At 47.7% G+C, this 5376-nt stretch overlaps 1 long non-coding RNA gene across 1 annotated transcript; it reads right to left on the bottom strand.

The window, feature by feature from the left end:
* Positions 1–366: 366 nt before the first annotated feature.
* Positions 367–4271, bottom strand: LOC140709284 (uncharacterized). Its single transcript, XR_012089767.1, has 2 exons — positions 3674–4271; positions 367–1896 (listed from the first exon to the last, which is right to left on the bottom strand). It is a non-coding gene; the product is annotated as an uncharacterized lncRNA (long non-coding RNA).
* Between the last annotated feature and the right edge of the window lie 1105 nt (positions 4272–5376).

Below are 5376 nucleotides of genomic sequence, written 5' to 3'. Positions count from 1 at the left end.
CTCTCTGTCTCTGTGTGTGTGTGTGTGTACGTGTGAGTGTTGGGAGTAGGGGTGGGGTTGGAGGGGTCAGACAGCTATGGAAACACATGGTGTCTGTAGAGTTCAGTAAATACCACAATACTGGAATGGTGACTTTTAAAAAATTGCTTTGCTGTAATTCATATTCGTGACATAACATTTAGGACACATCATGCAGAGAAAGTCTCCTTCCCTCCTTATTCTACAGCCACACACTCCTCCAGCTCAGAGGCACAACTATAACTTGTTTTGTGTACCTTCCAGAACTATTCTACACTTACAAGGCATCTCCCACCTCCTTAAACAAAAAGACAGCACTATTCAAAGTGCGTCGTTCTGTACTTTGCCTTTGTTTTTTTGTTTTTTTTTTTTTTCACTTACTCTATCTTGGAAATAATTCTGTATCAGTACACAGAGTGACTTTGTTCTTATTTATGGCTGCATAGTATTCTATTGCCTGCATGAGCCACAGTTCATTTAACCAGACCCCTATCACTGAACATTTCGTTTATTTCCAAACTCTTGTTATTAGAGACAAAGCTGCAATGACTTTCCTTGCACATTGGTTTCCACTCGTGTGGGTATAAATGTCGGAGAAATTCTTGGCAGTGGAATTGTTGCATCGAAGGGGCTCATGCATCCCGGTAGATACTGCTCAGTAGGGTTTATACCAACTCGCTCTCCCACCAGGAATGTGTGAGAGTGTCTGTCTCCTCACACCTACACCCACATAGTGAGTGATCACACTTTTCCAAACTTTGCCAGTCTCTTAATTGAAAAATGGCTGCTTGGTGTTAATTTGCATTTATCTTTTGAGTGAGGTGGAACATCTTGTCACATGTTTTGGAGTCATTTGTATTTTCTGTGAACTGTCTGTATAAATAATTTGCCTATTTTTCTATTAGGTGGTTGGTCTTATTTACTTGTAGGTCTTTATACATCAAATGCGCTACCCCTTTGTCCGCATGATAGACTTTGAAATTTTTTTTTTTTAGGAGAACAGGCTGCTTTTAGATATAAATGAGAAGTTTCTGCAGATCGCATCATTTTCTGCACATTGCTGCAGGGCTGCCCAATGGCTGAGGCATTGGGAATACTGTGTAGGGCTCTTAAAGGTGATGTTAGAAGCCGGGGGGTGGGCCCTGGGGATGGCAGGCAGGGAGTGGGGGGACAAGGAGGTGGATATTAGCTCTTGCATTGGATGGAAGGGGCTGCCACAGGAGACAGTGAACTCCCCAAGGTAGAAAGTGGGCAGAACAGGCTGGCCTGGCTTTAAGACCCCTCTGCCCCTGCTCTCAAATACCTGAGGATAAGCAACAAGTCAAGTGGGAGGACCCACCAAGAGGGCCATCAATTTCTGGCCATTTAGGCCTGATTGGGTGGTTACTGCATCTGGAAGCTCCTAGTAACATTATTTAATAGTAATATAAACTCCTAGAATGTAAACTCCAAGAGGCCAGGGTTTAAATGCTAAATAAATGGTGTGGAATGAATGAATGAATGAATGAATGAATGAATGAATGAATTTGGTCAAAGAATGTGAGGGGCTACTATTTCTGGGTGGGGGTGGGGGTAGGCAGAGTTCTCTTTCTCTCCCTTCCTCTTTGAACCTACTCTCTCCTCTTCCTTCCTCTTACCCCAGCTCAGTCAGGTCTCTCTCTCATGCGGTCCTGGTTCCAGCCTCCTCCCCACTTCGCTGCTTCCAGACGCTCCTCTGTCTTCCTATTGATCCTCCTCTCCAGCAGCTTGATTCGCTTCAAGAAAATGCAGGTTCCCTGGCTTGTTCCCAGGCAGGGCACCGTGGTTCACGCCTGTAATCTCAGCACTTTGGGAGGCTCAGGCGGGTGGATCCCTTGAGCTCAGAAGTTCAAGATAATCCTGGGCAACATAAAGAGAGCCCGTCTTTACAAAAAATTTTAGAAATAGCCAGGCGTCGTGGTGCACACCTGTAATCCTGCTACTTTGAAGGCTGAGGTGGGAGAATGGCTTGAGCCCAGGAGCTGGAGGCTGCAGTGAGCTACCATTGTTGTTCCACTGCACTCCAGCTGGGTGATAGAGTGAGAACTTGCCTCAAACAACAATAACAACAATGACAACAACAACAAACATTAGATCGCCTCCCATTGCCTGCGCTTCCTAGCTTGCCCTTCAAGGGGCTTCTAATCTACCCACTTCTCTGGCTTCCTCTCCTGCAACTCCTACCCACCCACCTTGTCTCCCACCTCACACACTCCGTGTTCCTCCAGCAATCACAACGGTCACTAACTGAGCCTTCTACATGTACTTTTACGTGAACTATCTTGTTTAAGACTCACAACAATCTATGGGATCTACGAGGGTGAGGCCATTATCAACCCCACTGTACAGATGAGGAAACCAAGACCCAGGGACATTTTAGGGGCTTTCCAAAGGTCACCCGACAAGCAGATGGCAGAGTTCGGATTCAAAACTCTCCGACCCTCCGGCCAGGGAGCCTAAGTGCTGCACCAGTGCTAACCAGTTGCCAGTCCTGGGTGTGCCATGCTCCTTCAAGCTCCCCTGCCTTTGCTTGTGCTGGGTCCTCATCTGGAGGGCTCTCCCTTCTATTGTCCATCCACCAAAACCTTGTCTTTCAAGCTCTCACTCATGGGTCACCTCCCCTGTGAAACCTTTCCCAGCTTCGCCAGAAAGAGCTGATGTCTCACTCTTTAACTTTACGATTGAGAACTTTGTGCTGTGATTATCTGGGGACTGTCTTCCCCATCAGTGTGCCCCTGAGTGGGCAGACTGTGCTGTATCTCCCTCTAGTGTCTTGTGCAATGCCTGGCACAGAGCAGGTGCCCTCTAAACGCTTGGCAGCTGAATGACAGTGGCCCCGGGACTCCTTCTCCTTAGCACAGAGTTGGGAAGGACTGCTGGGAGCTGCCAGTGGAAGTGGGGAGTGGGTAGGAAGTTTCAGGGCCTCGCCTTGGGAGAGGCGTCCATCTAGGGGCAGCTGGAGACAATTTTACCACTCACCTTTGGGCCAAGACCATCCCCAGGGGATCCAGCTGGTGGGGAAGTTCTATACTTGCACTACCCCTAGAAGTCCTTGGGAACCAACTATCTCACCCCTAAGGGGGTTTCTCCTCTTGTGATGTCAGGAACTGAACCAAGAAGGGAAGCAATTCTTGGCAGGGTCTCTAGATGCTACAGGAGGAAGTGTGGCCAGAGTCTCCATACTCAGTGCCTGGCTTGCCCCAGCCAGTGCCCTTTGGACCCCAGGAACTAAGGGGTTACATGGCTTTGGTAAGAAGGTAGTTCCGGAGTGGGTGGGGACTTCCTTGGGGTGTGAGGGAAATTGCCCCATCCCCGGAGCTGTGGGGTAAGAACTATCTGTCCCAGTGCCTCTCAGCAGCCCTGTCACCGTGCTCTGGCTAGGACTTTGGGCAGTTTCTGAGCTTTTCTTGCAAAGCCCCAAGGCCTTTAAGAGGTACTCCTATACCTTTGGCCCCTGTCCCTACCCAACCAACTTTTGCCTCTCCTGCTACCTCGCTCAGGAACTTACTAAGGCTCCCTGTAGCCTCAGGTCAAAATGCCTCAGGCTACGGCCACTACATCCCAAAGTCTCAGAGACAGGACAGTAGAGAAGCTAGGGGCATGGGCTCTGGGTTAGCCAGACGAGTCCAAAGCCCACCTCACTGTGTGACCTTGGGGTATTCACTTCACCTCTTGAACTCCAGTTCCTTCATCCTGAAAATGAAAAGAAATAAAATCGACAACCTCAAAATTAAGGAATTTGCTCAATAGGACAAGTTTATCCAATGGAAGCCATCACAAATCAGTTGTTCTCAGAGTGGTCCCTGGACCATCAGCATCACCTGGGTACTTGTTAGAAATGCAAATTATTGGCTGGGCACGATGGCTCATGCCTGTAATCCCAGCACTTGGAGAGGCCAAGGCGGGTGGATCACCTAAGGTCAGGAGTTCAAGACCAGCCTGGCCAACATGGTGAAACCCAATCTCCACTAAAAATACAAAAATTAGCCAGGCATGGTGGCGCACGCCTGTAATCCCAGCTACTCGGGAGGCTGAGGCACAGAGGTTACAGTGAGCTGAGATTGCGTCTCTGCACTTCAGCCTGGGTGACAGAGCAAGACTCTGTCCCCACAAAAAAGAAAAAGCAGGCCGGGCGCGGTGGCTCAAGCCTGTAATCCCAGCACTTTGGGAGGCCGAGATGGGTGGATCACGAGGTCAGGAGATCGAGACCATCCTGGCTAACACAGTGAAACCCCATCTCTACTAAAAATACAAAAAAATTAGCCGGGCGTGGTGGCAGGCGCCTGTAGTCCCAGCTACTCGGGAGGCTGAGGAAGGAGAATGGCGTGAACCCAGGAGGCGGAGCTTGCAGTGAGCCGAGATAGTGCCACTGCACTCCAGCCTGGGCAACAGAGCAAGACTCCGCCTCAAAAAAAAAAAAAAAAAAAAAAAAAAAGAAAAAGCAAATTTTCAGGCCCTTCCCCTTCTCTTATGGAGAATCTATAGGAATGGGGCTCAGACATCTGTGTTTTAGCAAGCCTTCCAGGAGATTCTGATGCCTGCTGAAGTTTGAGTACTGTCACAGATAATCTTGACAGAAAGCAAATATATTACGTGAATATACCTGGAACATCAACATCCAAAAGGGATTAATATGTAAAATGTATAAGCTACTCTTGCAAATCAATGAGAAAAAGACAGGAAGCCCAGTAAGAAATGAACAAAAGATATGAATAAGGAAGTCACGGAAAGGAAAGCACAAATGGCTGACAAGTACAGGAGGAAGTTATAATTTCAGGATTAACAGAGAAATGCAAATTAAAACAACTTGCCACCTTACACCCAAACTGAAGGCAAAGTTACAAAATCAGATAATGAAAAACCTGATGAAGATGTGGGGAAACAGCATCCTTCACTCACTATTGGTGAAAGCCATTCTGGAAGAAGTTAATGAAATGTAAAAACCTGCCTGTGATCTAGTAATTCCACTCTTGGGTTTAGAGCCCAAAGAAATGCTCACATAGGCCCATAAGCTTCATGTACAAAAATGTTCATCACAGTGTTGTTTGTGGTGAAGAGGGAGTTGAAAGCAACCTGGGTGTTCATCTCTGGGGAGATGGATAAAGAAAACAGTGGATGCTCAGCTTGAAATATTTTGCAACAGTTGGATGCAACAGCGAGATTTTTCAACAGCAACATAGGTAGGTATTTAAAACATTTTCGGGTGGCTGGGCTTGGTGGTTCAACCATTAATCCCAGCACTTTGGGAGGGTGAGGTGGGAGGATCACTTAAGCCCAGGAGTTCGAGGTTGCAGTGAGCTGTCATTGCACCATTGCAGTCCAGCCTGGTGACAGAGCAAA

The sequence above is a fragment of the Chlorocebus sabaeus genome, chromosome 2 (assembly GCF_047675955.1).
Source record: "Chlorocebus sabaeus isolate Y175 chromosome 2, mChlSab1.0.hap1, whole genome shotgun sequence".
Lineage (NCBI taxonomy): Eukaryota > Metazoa > Chordata > Mammalia > Primates > Cercopithecidae > Chlorocebus > Chlorocebus sabaeus.
This window is presented reverse-complemented; position numbering and strand designations above follow the sequence as displayed.